The 16052-nt window shown below is 36.2% G+C and overlaps 1 long non-coding RNA gene and 1 pseudogene across 1 annotated transcript; one reads left to right on the top strand and one right to left on the bottom strand.

The window, feature by feature from the left end:
• Positions 1-298: 298 nt before the first annotated feature.
• LOC137736213 (beta-glucosidase-like SFR2, chloroplastic) lies at positions 299-2627 on the bottom strand (annotated as a pseudogene).
• Positions 2628-10341: 7714 nt separating this feature from the next.
• On the top strand, positions 10342-11061 carry LOC137736994 (uncharacterized). The gene is made up of 2 exons (XR_011068813.1): positions 10342-10448; positions 10561-11061. It is a non-coding gene; the product is annotated as an uncharacterized lncRNA (long non-coding RNA).
• Positions 11062-16052: the final 4991 nt, after the last annotated feature.

Raw genomic sequence — 16052 nt, 5'->3', positions numbered from 1 at the left:
GAAAAGTGGGACTAAAATGGGGTAGGATTAGCATGACAAATTAAGTAGGGCTCGAGTAGGGGTTATGTGGTCTTCTTTTTGTGTGTCTGAGGTCCACATGGACACATGATTCAGGTGTCGGACCTCAGAATTTCTCCAGCACTAGGGCTAACCGCAAAGACTCTTATTTACAAATATTGTCTAATGTAATCAGTGATCTCCACTATTCATTTGAGACATTATACATGACCAAATTATGAAAAGTTGGTGAGATTACAACGTTGAACCAAAACTAAGGATAATCACAAAGGATACTCTTTCATTGCACCAGGCTTGTTACTTTGTCCTTACAGGTATATGATTTCTCCTTGTTAGGTTTCCATTTGAGGGAGGAGAAAGGTTGGAGAATAAATCTTGAAAAGAGACTTAGGGGGTCCTAGAGACCTTCCATCTCCTAGTGTCCAAATCGCCAATCTCTTTCAGTATAGGGCAGCTCTATCGGTTCATCAAGGCCTCTTGTTATCATAATACGAAGAAGGACAAAAATGTGATCCATTAACCAAAGGAATATGATGAAGGACGATATATTGAAGTGCTAATAACAATTCTGATTAATAAAAAATAAAAAATAAAAAATAAACGCAAAAGATAAGTCAACTTCTGCTTGCACAGGAAGGTTTGAAGGTTCTTAACAATTGCAGTATTATATTGTGTAGGAGGGTTCATTTCCAAGTGACCACCTGAGTTCTGTTAGAACCCGAGGGAGCTTCACTCGTCAACGGTAGCCCTATATTTTTACGGTGGCTTCACTGACCTATGAATCTAGCCTACAGGTTATCTCATCTGGGGGCTGACCTTGTTGCATGGTGAAACCTGCTCTTAAATCAATACGTAGTACCTGTGGAAGATGCTGAATAATTTGGACCTACAAGAATACTAAGTCTCATCGTTTACCTGCATACATCAAACCGTGCCTATTAACTTCCCGATAAATGGGCTTTAGCAGCTTGATTGATGTCACTCCAAGCCTGTGCCCGATCATCTCGTGTAATTTTACCTGTTGTCGCCACCTGAAGTGAAAACAGTCGCCAAAACTTTTAACAAATAGTACAACTGCGGCTGTATTAGGGAGAAAGAAGCAGAACATGGAAAGAAAACATGAGCAAGGACAAGAAAAAAACATTAACCTTAGTAAATAGATGGTAAGAAGGACGTGGAATCCGGGAAAGATTATTGGCATATGGTCAACTGCTACAAGTCCAAACTTGGGACCATTCCCAGCCGCCCACTCCCAGTTATCAGAAATAATCCAAAACAGGTAGCCAAGCGCAGGGACACCCTATAAATCAAAGTATCAAACCATAGGCACTTATAACACCGACCATCACCAAATTAAGGTATAATTTATTTTAAAAAAAATTCTGAAAAGTGCAGTGGAGAATCAAACCTTGATCTTGGCTGCATAAACAGCAAGTAAATGCTCTAGTAGATATGGCCGACGGATCAAATTTGTTCATCGGCTACCCCATTTTCAGTAATCATGAAGGGTACATTAAGATGTTTATGTTTTTCATGAAACTGAAGAAGCACGCGGTACAAGCCATCTGGATATACCCCACGTCCAGATTCACTAAACTCATCAGTCTCTACTAGCTTCTGTCCAGCACCACACACCACTTCCCGAAGGGCAGAAGATTAATGTTATAGTAAACTTTGTTACTCTATATATAGGAGCAGGAGGGTGCCAGTTTACTTGGTTAGAACTCAGAGGGGTGAGGAAACCTGTCCGTAGTAGTTTTTGCCTAAGAAATCCAGCTTGTCAGAAACACTATCCACATATGAGTGGAGAGTCCTAAGAAATCCAGCTTGTCAGAAACACTATCCACATATGAGTGGAGAGTCAAGGAGTTAGCCAGTGAAACAGCAGCAACATCGAAGGGACCATATGGCCGCATAAATTAGACATGGTGCGCCACGCCAACTACTGGTTTTGATGAGGACCTCAAAAAGTTAAAACATAAAGTTCACTGAAGTAATTATTAAACGCAAATCGCACATGTTTTACTTCAAACAGATCTTCTTTTCCAGAGCTTAAATGAGGCAGAGAAACCTTTGTTCATGAATATATTCATAGACCTTTGTGTGTGCAATGGCCATCCAATGCATGGCCTGTTGGAAAACACCGCTAGGTAGAGCAGAAGTGGCAGCCTCCAGCATTTCAGGATGACCACTAGGTCAAGAACCCGCACAATAGGTAGGCATACAGAAGATATCAACAAAGAAAAATGATAGCATGTGATTACTGAGAAACCGAATTTGAAATTGCAATCTCCCGCCAGAACCAACTGTCAAGGTCAGATGCGATGGTCAAGTTGTTGGAGGCTCGGCTGAAAGCTCTCAACAGTCCAATCCTTTGGCTGTTGAATGTGTTTGAATTTGATTAATATGTTTTAGTTTACAATGATTGTATTATCTGTTGGACTATCTTGGTTCGTTTTGAGGAGTTTGTTCTTCACTCAAACTTCACCTGTAATATAACAGAGCCGAGCCTCATTCTTTCCGTAAGAGTAGGCATTGGCAGCGACTGTGAGAGTCACTAGTAGTCTGGCGAGCTTCGTCGCCGTGACGAACAGAGGCACTACCGCCATTTCTGATTGAAACAGCCCAAGCTCTGACTGAGCATTATTTAACTAAGTAGTGGCTGTTCCGTTAGATATGAAATCAAAAGCTTATTGTTACGGCAGGTGCCGTCCACGTGGTATACAACGTTAACGGTGTGGGTTGTGTTATTGGGCCTTTGGTTCTCAACATGAAGGTGATGGACCAAGCTTGCCCAGTTACAAGCTGTGGAAAAGCCCATTAAGGGCCAGCCCATGTTTTTTTAAATTCTTATAATTGTATATCTTAGGGATGCAGGCAGGGTGTGATGGTGTTCTCTTTCAAAACGTCAAGGTGTTAATTAAATATTGAGTACCAACGTCAACTAATTTTTTTTTTTTGAACAAACGATAGTATCTGTACTAAGGAGGTGGAGGAGTGGGGAAGTAAGCTAAGCCTTACAATGAGCTTGCCATAATAATGTGGTTCAACTTCGCACTTTTCGAAAATCGAATCTAAAACCTCTCACTTACAAATGAAAAGGAATACCACTACACCGTAGTATAAGTGGCAACCTCAACTTAATTATAAGTGTAGAGAAAATCAAATAGACATTTGTTGGTTTATAACAATTGGCTTATATATATATCTGAAAATTTTGAAAGCAATGAATCAATGCGGGGACACGTGTGAATGGAGCTATACTTCCAGACTCATCTTTATTAGAAAGTGTGTTAGTTTTGTATGTCTAAACATAATTTTTGTAAAATTATAAGATACAAGTTTTATCAATACATGTTTTGTTGTTACAGTTTGACACATGTGTATAAAATTTTCATTTTGTTGTTTTCATACGTAATGTCAATATATGTTTGTTAAGTTGTAAGAGGAAATGACTTCTTAGCTATATTATAATATATTTACTAATCTGTAATGGAAATTCATATTTACTACTCTGTAATCAAAATTGAATTGATTGAGGAGGAACTAGATTGATGAGGAGTTAGAATATAGATTCTTTTTAAAGTTGTTTACTGAACAATCTAAAAATAGAATAAGAATGATACTAATTCTGTATAAGTTTTATTAGTTCACATGAATCAGGAAGGAAACGAATTTGATTACTAAATTTTAGAAATAATGGACAAACTTGAAATTTTAAAAATAATGTGAAGACCTAATAGGTAAAAAAATGATGAATTTCTTATTAATTACTTGTTTTCTAGGAATCAGAATACAACACCCCAAAGAGTATTTCTCTATAATTAAAAGTTGAGTTCCTTATTTTGTGTGGAAATCCTTAATTCCTCCTTAATTAATAATCACAAAAATAATATGTAATCAGAATCTAACTTGTTCTTTTGATTTGGATTACAGATTAGTAAACGTGTCAAACAAAACTAAGTAATGCTTATTTTTAATAGTATTTCATGAGTGGGAGCTTGCACTAGCAAAAAAGAAATGGATGGGGAAATTTATACACTAGCCAAAATTTGGGCCATGTATAAAATTTTTACCAACCATTATAACTTTCATTATCGTATACAAAATTTGACATGAAAAATACTACAATACCTTTTTTTAACTAAAATAATTATGAAATTATATTTTTTCCAATGTGCAGTCTTTCAATGTTTTGACACCCGGACCACAACCACTGAATGATCTCTCTCTCTCTCTGTTTGTGCGTGTTTTCATCGATCTGTATCTAAGTTTTTCTATTGGTTTTGTATGCAATATACTACATCAATGCCTTCACAGAAGCGTTCGTCGCCAAAGCGGCTCAACAATGATGAAGACCATCGCCACCACAAATGGCAATGACCCAAGCAATCTCGACGGCAAAATGAACACCAACTTCTGCAACAAGATGAAAACCAATTTTTGGCATTAGAAGCTCCACATTTCTTAACAAATTCAGTTATATCATCAATATTCAGGGTAGAAAACTGAAGCATAACCAACCAGCAAAGCCCTCGCTTCTCAATTCTTAAACACACCATAAGTGCAATAACTGTTTTACAATTATGTGCCATAAACATACAAAACAGAACGAAATACAAACAGAAAGCACATTGATTCAAACTTATCATAATCAGAGCAGCTAGATCTATATATTGGTACAACAATTAACAGGCAATTTGGAAAGAATGTATTGATATTTTGTGCTAACAACAGATAAATGTGAGGGGAAAAGAAATTAGGATCAAACAACTTTTAAGTAAATATGGCATACGAAAATAAAAGAACCGCAAAAGCTTTTAGATGGCCGTCAACCCTTGGAAAAGATAAAGCTTTGTAATTATTTAAGTTAAGAAAGGACATTGTATTATTTTTATATCAAGTTTTGGTTAGAATTATGAAAAGTTATATTGGTTGGTTAAAATTCTATTCGTTGTCCAAATTTTTGTTAATTTTCCATATTTCCTAAATGGGTGTTACTCTTGTACCTAAAAATCATAGGTGGTCCTGTCCACGAGGCCCAAATTCAAATAATTCACACACATGCACACTCACTATCTCCGTGTCTTTGCAGGTCTGTTTTGTTCCTTTCCTTCTTCCCTAAACCACCAAGAACCAAACGGGAAGAAGAATAGAAAGAAAAATAAATAAATAAAACAAGGATATAAACCCAAACAGCTCCTCTACGTTGGACATGTCCTGAAGCTCTTTCCCTTTATCCCAAAAATCGACATGATTGGTTTCCTCATTTGGTAATGCATAAAAAAAAAAAAAGTAAATAAATAAATTCTATCAAATCACCTCACGCCAACTATGCATGTATGTCTGCTTCACCGGCGGAGTCAACTTGGGGTCATTGATTGTTCATGATCCCAACAACTTTAAAACCCGATATATATTTGCATGTGTATTTTATTTGATCCTATAAACAGTTAGGACAAACTAAATTACAACCTCATTCTTCTACTTCTTCTTCTATTTTTTTCTATCTTGTCTTCCTTTTCTCTCTTCTTGTATCCGACTCTGTTGTGCGTACGAAATGCTCGAATGAAATGCCACAGTTGACAAGCCTTGACAGTCTTCAACATTACTCTACAGTTTCTTGTAGCCACCCTTGACAAGCCTCTGCGTATCATAGTAATTGTTAACATATGTTGACATAAGCCTTAAGCAGAAGTTGGCAAGAATTGACATATTTTTATTAGGTGCTCAACGAAATAGTACACTGCAGTTTTTTTTTTTTTTTGTCGAAATCATGATCCCATTATTTGAAAATCTTGGCTACCACGCTGGTTGGGGGCCTTTATATCAAAACCTTAAATGGAAATTAGAACCAATAAAGCTTATGTCTTTATGTTTTTACTAGGTGCTCAACGAAATGGTACAGTGCAATTTTATTTGTCGAAATCATGACCCCATTATTTGAAAATCCTCGTTACGCCACTGGTCTGCTTCCTAGTATTTCCTGTGATTCCTTTGCCTGCATGTACACTACGTCGTACATGCAAAACCCTAATTTAACTTCACTCATTCGTATATTGTAGTATGAGCTGTATAGGTCGATCCAGCGATGCATGCATAGGTCACGTCCACCTTCCCCATCTGTACAAAGACAAACCAAGCTGTTGGTGCCTCATCTTTCAGTTCTCGATGGCAAATTATATTGCGTTTGCAGCTGCTCCATTGATTGTTTTTACTCATTTTTACGTACAGATTGAGTAAGAAAAAGTGGTGGTGTCTACTGCAGTGAAAAAATGGAGGATACCGAGGGGATGTTTATGATCTTCAGTTCAGTAATATGTTAGGCCACATGCATGTTTGGTACATCCATTCATGTACTAATAAATTCAATGTGCCTAACTTAGTGTAGGGCATGTTTGGGAGTGATTTTGGAATTGTGAAAAGTGCTTCCATGAAATATAAAAAATGTTGTGCTTCCCGGGTTGTTTGGCATTAATGCTGTTCTGGGTTATAATAATTGAGTTTCTCAGTGCTTTCTGGAGATTATGTGCTTTTTTATATTCAAGAACTTGAAAATTGTAAAAAAATTGTATTGTGCTTCAAACAAAAGTATTTTAAGTGTTTTCTACATAAGCAAAAAACCACTCTCAAACATGTGCTTCTTCCTAAGTTGTATGGCACTAAAGGTGTTTCTGAATTATAATTGCATTTTTTCAGTACTTTTCTAGAGATCATGTGTTTTTTCTTCTAGAATTTGAAATTTTTATTAAAACTTATATATGTTTCAAATAAAAGTGTTTTTTTTTTTGGCCAAAATGCTCACGAGCATAAACATTTTTCTACATAAGCGAGAAACACTACTAAACATGCATATAATCTCATTCAACGCTCAAAGTGCTTAAATTAAAATATGCAGACTGAGTTACTGAGGACAGTGACTAAGTAAATAAGATTAAATTAAAACAGCCAATTAGAGTGAACGGCATCATGAGATTGAGACAAGGTGAAAGCGGAAATGACAAGAATCTGCCGCCTTTTAGAGGCCACAATAATTTGAGGCAGCTCACAAAATACTTCTAGGTTCACACTAGGAATTTATGATACATAAAATTTACTGATTAGTGTTGTCCGAGCTCAGAATTTTATGCCGGCCACAGGCGGGCATGCACGTAATTTCTGATCACAAATTTTGATATGTGGCACTTGTGACCAAATCAAATCAAAGTTTTAAGACTTTAATTAAGTTGTAAATATTATCTTTTGTTTTCTACACGTATGAACCAAGTCAAATTCAGTGCCTGCTGTGCTTTTTACAGTGGTACAATCTCCTAATGTGGCACATAGACTCATAGTTGCCGCCAGCTTTAGAAGCAAACAAGCCAGTAAAATGAAGGAGATTTCTGAAGGCTCTGAAGAGTCAAACCTTGTGATCAAATGTTTATTAATTAATTAATTTTAACAAAATAAAATATTGAAGAACGCAGGCCAAGGAATACTAGGGAAGGTGATCGCTTCTCTTTTACTTTGACCATTTCTTGGGAGACTGTGATTGTAATGCTCCCCCTTCCCCGCACGCCCTTGAGGTTCCATTTCCAACAGATCTCAATTTTATATGATCTGTATTTGAAGTGAAGTCCAATATAAAACTGTCGATTTAAGGTTTCTTGCAGTTACCCAGATTCTCTGTTCCCCATCTCTTGTGCTGTTTTTATGCAAGAAGCTGGAGATGGCTCTTGCATCAATTATATATGCACTTATGTGTATGTAACCATGCTGTATATAGAATACCCTACATCCTAACTTCCGCTCCTCATGCTTCTAGAGGCGCTTCTAGCTAATTTTCCGCCACTAATTGGAGTTTTAGGGGCAAATCTAATGGCCGCAAAGACTTCCTCTCTTGATAGTGTTTGAACCTAATTACTATCATCACCTAGTCCAGCTGATGCCACTTGTGTTAAGCTTGTGAGTTCACCACTAAAACTTTCCGAGGACAACATTCTATGTCCTCAATCGCCATCTTGCATGTGACAATACGCAAACCAAACATGTGGACAGTGTATATTAGTTGATATAAAGCATGTGTGGTCAGTAGTGGGCTATCGCATGTGGATATACCTGCTCTGATAGTATGAAGGAATTTGAGGTTCCATAATAAAATCAATCGGTAATAATGATAGTAGCTCAGTTACTTATAAGAACATGTAAGGTCCCATATTACTTTTAGATTAGACAACACTCTGCATTACCACAAGAAAACCTTAACTTCTTTTATGGTATTGGACATGGTTATGTCCTACCTGTTTGATGCTTCTCACCAGTCTTATTACAAAGTACTAAAATAAGATTGATGGGGGACATAACACTGTTCAATAATTTGATGTACAAATGTAAAATGGAACTAGAGTATATGCATAGAAATCTAATTCTCTATCCACACTTGATGCATTGTAGGCTGCGCAAGGATCATTGTAACTAGTAAATTAGTATTAGTTTGGACCTTTTGGTGATTTCATAGTAAATTAGACAATGTTAAGGCTGTTTGTTAAAAATAAAATAAAACAAATTATTATTTTTGGGTTACAATGGTGTCCGCCGTACTCTGTGTAAAATTCTGGAGACTCTTCCGTGGACCCAACGGTCCAGAACCTGCCACGTGGACCATGGAGAGCTCATGGTCCCTCTGGCCTCTGGATATGAGAAATTTTTAGTTATGACGGGAATACAGATGGTACATCACGTGTTTTTATATAAGTGATGAAAAATTTTAATTTTTAAGTTATAACCTTTTAACACACATAACCCACCATTTATATTGAGACATGTGGTGTACCACCTCATATGACGGTTACATTGAAAAATCTCTTTGGGTACGGTCATGACTCCATGCATAAACCATTAAACTGGGAATAGCGGGGGTAATTAATAAGGAATAAACAAGGAACAGTTATCTTCAATTTACTATTGACTCGCTTGAAAACTTCATATTTACTATTTAGGATGGAAATTAGTAATATTTTAAATCACCATGTAAAAAAAAATATATATATTTTTATAAATTAATTAGATCGTTTGGTATGGAATTGTATAAAAATATATGACGAATTTGATAAAAATATTACGAACCATTTATCTATTGCTATAATTAATTGGCTAAACTAGGGGTGGGCAAACGGATATAGGAACTGCGGGTCGGGGCGGGTAATCAAGGTTCGGGGTGGGTACGGGCCGGTTCCAATTTTTTTCATAAGAGAAATGGGGCGGGGCCGGCCGGGGCTTTGAAATTTTAGGGGCAGGGCAGGCGGGTCCAAATGTATAGAAAAATGGCCTAGACCGACCCTTTTGTAATTGCAATGGATGGATGAGATTGAAAGCTACCATCTAATCTAAACCATTAGTTTTACCCTAGGACCTAGGTCTCCTCGAGTAGTCGAGCTCGACTATGTCACAATGCCCTCGAACTCGATTCTCTCTCGCCGTCATTCATCCCTTCCCCTCCATGGTTCCACCCACACTCCGTCACTCTCCGTCAGTCATCTCCTCCAGCATTCCGACACCACCGCCGTTGCGAATCTAAGCCATGCCGACCACCACGACGGCCCAGCAACCTCGATTGTCCTCCTCGAGTCCTCGACAACACCTTAAACTTAGAGAACCCAGACACCTGCACCACCCATCACAGGGCACTCCACCCTTCGCTAAACCTCGTTAGCTAGTCTCTTGCTTTAGATTGGTATTAAGCGAGACTACAGAAACAAGGCTAACATTAAGTTCCAATTCCCAAGCAGCGCTTCTTCTTCTACCCGTGGACCCGTCCCTAACTAGTCCGTTTCAAACCGGTCGGGTTAGGTCCGGTTCCCAAACTCAAAATCCCTCTACCTAGCCCGGCCCGCCTCATTACATTTTAAAACGGGTAGGGTCCTGTTCCTCCAAATTTGGGTCTGGTCTGGCCTGGCCAGTGCCTAGCCCTAGGCTAAACAATCTCAATTTTGAACTTATTAAATATATTTTTTTAAATAATTTTTAATATAAACAATTCTAATCATAAACACATAATCCTGTAAATCGAATAATAAGTGAATTTAGAAAGACTTCTTCGAAATAATTATTCGGAGGGTAAAGCACATTTTGGCTTATTGACCGACCGTTATTTACTTGCCCTTTTACCTTTTTTAACGTGGGGTTCGGCGCTGGCCAACTTTGTGCTGACGTCACCCAGTCCATTTAGCATTTACATTCTTTCTGGGCCTTGGACTTGTCGCTGTCAGGTCCATTAAGGCGGCCCACTGCCCGTCCTCTCTCTCTGCGCCCACTATAAAACCTCGCCACTACCCCTTCACTTTTATTCCACACAAAAATTCCCCTTTTTTCTCCGCTCTTCTTTCTGTCGATGTGGGATTCTCAAAAGCTCTCTTCAAACATGAAAGCTAGACACAAATTTCCAATCCAAGGTATGAAAACGCTAAAACATTTTCATATATTGTATATCTTGTGCTAATATATAAAACGTCACGCATTAACTTTCAAGTTTTGATGGGATCTGTTGTACGTGAGTTTTCGCAGGCTTTCAAAAAAGCGAAGACCAAAACGGGAGCTTTGATTTTGGGACGAGCTTTGTGGTGGTGTTAGAGGGAGGAGGTGCTTGATGTGGATTTGGTGCTATCCTAGCTGAGCTTTTTTTTTTCGTCTACATCCGTCACGACCATATCCTTTCATCTTCTACTACTTTCGCATCGATCCCTTCCCTTTTTCTTGACCTTGTAAGACCTTTTCTTGACCTTGTAAGATGTCATGCCAGGTCTGTTGTCTTTGTTTTGCATTTCGCCCCAAGTTCTGCATCGGAATTAACCGATATAGAGCTTGGCCTTTGTTCCTCATCGTTACCGCCCAATTCATCTTCTCCTTCCTTGTCTATCCCTCCTGAGCTGTTCCACAATTACCTCAAACTACAAGCCCACCATAGCAAAGTCTTCCATGAAAGCTAGGACTCTTTTGCTGGTGTTCCTCCAAGCAGGGTTGTAAAAAAAGTAGAAATTCAGAAATATTAATTAGCAGTGACATTCATATATGTTGTTTTTATTCAGTAGGAAATAAATAAAAATAAAATTCTATTTATTATTTATTTTTGTTATAATTGCCTGCAGCTGTTACTTATTCTGTGAAGGCAGAAAATACAGAAATATGCTGTTGGCAGTCATCAGTCATCAGTTTCGTTGTTTTATATGTTGTTGGCTGAGAAAGTAAGAGAATAAATATTCTCTCAGATCTGTGTAAGACTTCCCACTCGTGACTGCTGTTTTTTTTTTCTTTCTCCTTTTTCTCGAAAGACTTATTTGTAACCTGTACTGCCAGTAAAGTTCTTCATCCAAAAGCTGATGCCCCTTTATGTTAATTTTCCTTTTGTTCATGTTGATTTTTTGGTTAATTTTATCCCTCGTAAATGTGCTGAGCTGGGAGTCTGATGAGCTCAAAAATGGGGTGATTTCTCTTGTTTATATATTAGCTAGTTCTTATCAAATGAATTCATCTACTCACAAATGTCAAAATCATGGTCATAAATGGACAACTTGGCAGCGTTTTCACCCAAATCTAGGGTTTGCGAGTACTGTAGTTGATAACTCAAATTAAGGTTTGCTGAATTTAACGGCTAGCCCTGCACCAATTTTTTTTTTTAAAAGAACTTAACAAGTAATTAGATTTGGCAAACGAGTTGTGTTTGTGTCGTTAGCGTAACGAGTCGTGTCATGTCAAACCTATTATCTTAATAGATGACTCGATAACGACCCGAGTAGTTAACGGATTGACCCGGGACTCATTATTTTTGTATTGTTTCCTGTCGGGTTAACTGGTCATGCAAAAAATTGTCAAACCTACGAGTAATGACACTTTACAACACAAATACGTCTACATCTCATGAGTAAAAAGGTTTGTAATTAACTCAAATGATTCATTGCGTTTACTCATACACACAAAATATTATAGTGTTCGAGTCTCCTCTATATATTGATTTATAATGCTCATAGCATGGTAATTAAGAAATGTCTGTTTCCCCTCGACAATGGCCAAACCTAAGAGAAGCCTTTACCTAACCTCATACCGGGGTAGAAAATGATGAACGTACCATATATAGCTTTAGACAAACTGTTTTTTATCTGTTATTTTCCTTGAACCAAACATTGGATATTATATATTGATCGAGATTCCCATACTAGATTGGGAATATATGTCAGCATGTATTGAAAAAATTTACATGCCTTGTCCACGCTTAGGTTTTGCCAGACCCAACAATCAATCAATCATTCATGGCAAGTGCTGCGGTATATACAGTAAAATCTCTATAATTGAATATTCTTGAAACTAAGAAAAATTATTATATTTGAAAAGTTATTGTTATATCAATAAATGAATAATTTATTAATTTATCAGCAAATGAATATTTATTATTATTATTTTTGTTAAATGATAAATTTTGTTAGATTAAATGTTAGATTTGTCATCGATAGGAATTCAAACTCACGCCGTCATGTAAGATTTAACTCATTTCCATCACTGTGGTAAGGGGCTACTTGTGAATATTTATTAATTTAAAAATATTTTTTGTTTTGTTCTTTTATTACAATTATTTTTTAAACAAAAATACATGTATCTTATAAAAACAACAATTATAAGCATGCCTAGTCTCAAGAGTATATGACTTCAAACTTCTAAGTAATTTAAGAACTAAAAGATCAAGTGTTTTTCAAACTTAATGCCCTAGAAGATATAATGTATTTTAGAAGCATATTTTGAGAAAGAGTTGAATTGAGAAAATAGAAGTTGTTAAAGTAAAAAAATTCCTAGATATGTATTATGAATATTTATGTGTTATTTCATTTATGTATTTTGTCAACTATTAATTTATATATTCGTTGGACCTTAAAATGTACTTTAGTACATTGGTCTCGGTCGGGATCAAAAGAATTTATTATTTCATCGAACATTCATTTATCAAGATTTTATTGTATTCTCTATTTGTGCGTATTTCAATTTTTAATGTGTCATGAAAATGATTTTTTGTAGTTTCTGTGGAATTTTAGTTGTTATTTCTGTGCATGTAGTATAATTCCTATAGTGAAATTTCCAAATTCTATTTGCTCAAACAAATTAGGTTATAATGCAATTATCTATTAGGAGAAAATGGCAGACTAAACTATGATGATATGGGAGAAGAAAATGACTCCAATGCATAAACATTTGAAATATTTGTCAATATCCAAAAGAGTTCAAATCAGGTGATTTGACCAAGTAACCGTCTTCTAAGATGTTAAATCCTAAGTGGGATGTCATGTAATTAAATTTGAATATAAGAATAAACTCCAACCGATATGTCAATCCTATGAGAAAATGTAATGTTAAATAATTTTTTAATTATTTTATTGTGTGGGTCTCATTAATGCACCAATTATAGATCTTGAAAATTTATTAATTGATTTAAAAAAAAAAAATTGGTCCTACAAATATCATTTAAAACAATAAAACATATGGGTTGGAGGAGGAGGAAATTTGACATTGCCACATTAGCCATCAAATTAATATTTGAATTTTTCTTTTGACATCTCCATTGAAAATATTATAACTAAAGGTAGGACTGATTTTCTCTGTCTAATATTAAAAGAATATCTCTAGTTTGAATTTTCATTTTACTTCTCTTTTCAATTAAATCATGATCTAGTTAGCAGTATTTCTCATTCTAGTATCAAAAGAATATGTTGAAAAAGACATAGCACTTGTCAATTCTCACAACTCATTTTGAGTTTAATTTGCAATCTTGCATAAGAGTACGAGAATCAATAATCAGAAAGTATGAGGGACATTCTTAATTTTGCTTCTTGCTCAATTCAATTCCAAACTCCTATTCAATCAATCTTACTCTTTCCGACTATGATTCTAAATACGCAAACACGTCCTTACGGTTTATTTACGTTTCTTTGCATGTGGTCTAATATTCTAATGAATAGGGTGTTGTGTTTCTATCTATGTATCTTGGGTTTAAAACTTTTCCCCTTCTCTAAATTATTATAATAGTTTCGAACTCTTCTCCTCCCTCTAATAATAGTAAATTCAAAAGAAGGATTACGCTTCTTTTAAGTGACATCCAAGCAAATATAAGTAAGAAAAAAACCTAAAAGCTAAACAAAAAGTAGTTGAACAAATGAGCGTGAAATTGACATAACTAAAATGATAAATGAAATTGAATTTGGCCAAGGCAGTGATGCATTTAGGTTGAACAAGCAAATTTGGTAGTAATTGTTGGTTGGATTGTTTTTTTTACATGCTAAAAGGAGGGTCAGAGGGATGGTGGAGACTTCTAGCACAAAATGATGGTGTCCACAAGTGGAAATTGAAAAGCTAAATTCCTTTTTAACCTTCTACATGACTTATTAGAGCTGAGTGTGAGTGAGTAAGAAGAAAACTTGGTAGAAGCAAATCTCATCATTTCCTTCATATCCCACTTGAGACTCTCTGTGTCGGGTTTCACCAGCATATGGGGTCCATTTCTTTCAAGCTTTTTTCCTCCGTTGGGTGACATGCTAATTAACATGCATGGCTCTTCCTCTATCTAGGGTTTTATTTTTTTCCTACTTCCTCTCATATCATATCTATGAAAGACAAGTGAAAAGTATTACATGTCAAGTTAGTCTAGTAGCACTCGGTTTTTATTTGGTTGGAGGTTCTTCTCACATAACTACGTTACTGCAAGAATGTTATATGTTTTTAGTGAATCGACACTAAGTTTTGTGCCGATTTATTCTATCTTATTATGTGTAGCTTATAGCTAATTTATCAAATGTAATGGTCCTCGACCATGATCACGAATGTCGTTGTTTGGTTGTCAGGAGCATTCACTGCGTGTGTTGAATCATAAAATGTAGGAAAGTTCAGGTGATTTGTAGCTACACATGCGGTTTATGCAGAGCTGAAGATGCAGGAAACTATACCACAGTCCAGTAGGGTAACAAAGACCTGGGAATGTCTTGTGTGCTTGACTGCTTGTAACCCCATGGTAGTACCAAGTTTCTTTCCGGCTATTGTAATACGTGGCTGTTATGCGCAACTTACATGTCACGGATGCTACCGTGGCATCTTGTGTCTTTCATAAAGCGTTGTATCATTAACATGAGACATCACAATGGTACTCGTAACATGTAAAGTGTAGGCCTAAGAGGGAAGAACAAAAATAGTGGAATGCCTAAAGGATTGAGGGCTCGTTTACTAATCCGTAATCAAATTGAAAGGAATTGAATTAAGGAGGAATTGGATCGAGAAGGAATTGAAGTGAGATGGAATTAGAATCAGATTCCTGTTGAAGTTGTTTATTAAAACTGTATGGAATTAGAGTAGGAATGATGTTGAGTCCATATAAGTTGTTACATTTCCATAAATAAATTATTTTCATACTAATTAATTAAATTAAATTCTTAATTAAATTTATATAATAAAATTCATCTATATAAAAATATATAAATAGGTTTTATTTATTTATTAAAAGGTGGCAGGAATGATGTTGAGTCCATATAAATTGTCTACTAATTCACTTTCATATAAATTTTGTTTTATACTGTTCATAATTTTTTTTTCCCTTCACCCAATTCTTTTTTTCCGCTCTTGGACCGTGATACTCTTTCTTTATCATTCCAAATTCTTTTTTCATTTCTTTTCTCTCCATCTTCTTCCAGAACCTCCTTCCTCCGTGAATCTCTTATTTCTCATCCCCAATTTTTTTTTTCTTTTCCTTTCTCCATCTTCTTCCCTGTCATCCTTGCTCCCTGATACTCTTCTTACCATCTCCCAATTCTTTTAGCTTCCTCATCTTTTTTCTTTTCTTTTCTCCATCTTCTTCCTTGTCGATTCAATGCCAGATGAGCACCAAACGAGTTACAAACCCAGTTGTCGCCAACGACAACCTATTCTTCACCAACTACATCTTCGAAACCCATCCTGACAAAATCATCATGAACTAGTCAGCTTGAGCCCCGTCATCGCCAGTGGACGGTATTGAGCTGGAGTTGGCACTC

The sequence above is a fragment of the Pyrus communis genome, chromosome 6, assembly GCF_963583255.1.
Source record: "Pyrus communis chromosome 6, drPyrComm1.1, whole genome shotgun sequence".
NCBI classification, from domain to species: domain Eukaryota; kingdom Viridiplantae; phylum Streptophyta; class Magnoliopsida; order Rosales; family Rosaceae; genus Pyrus; species Pyrus communis.
This window is presented reverse-complemented; position numbering and strand designations above follow the sequence as displayed.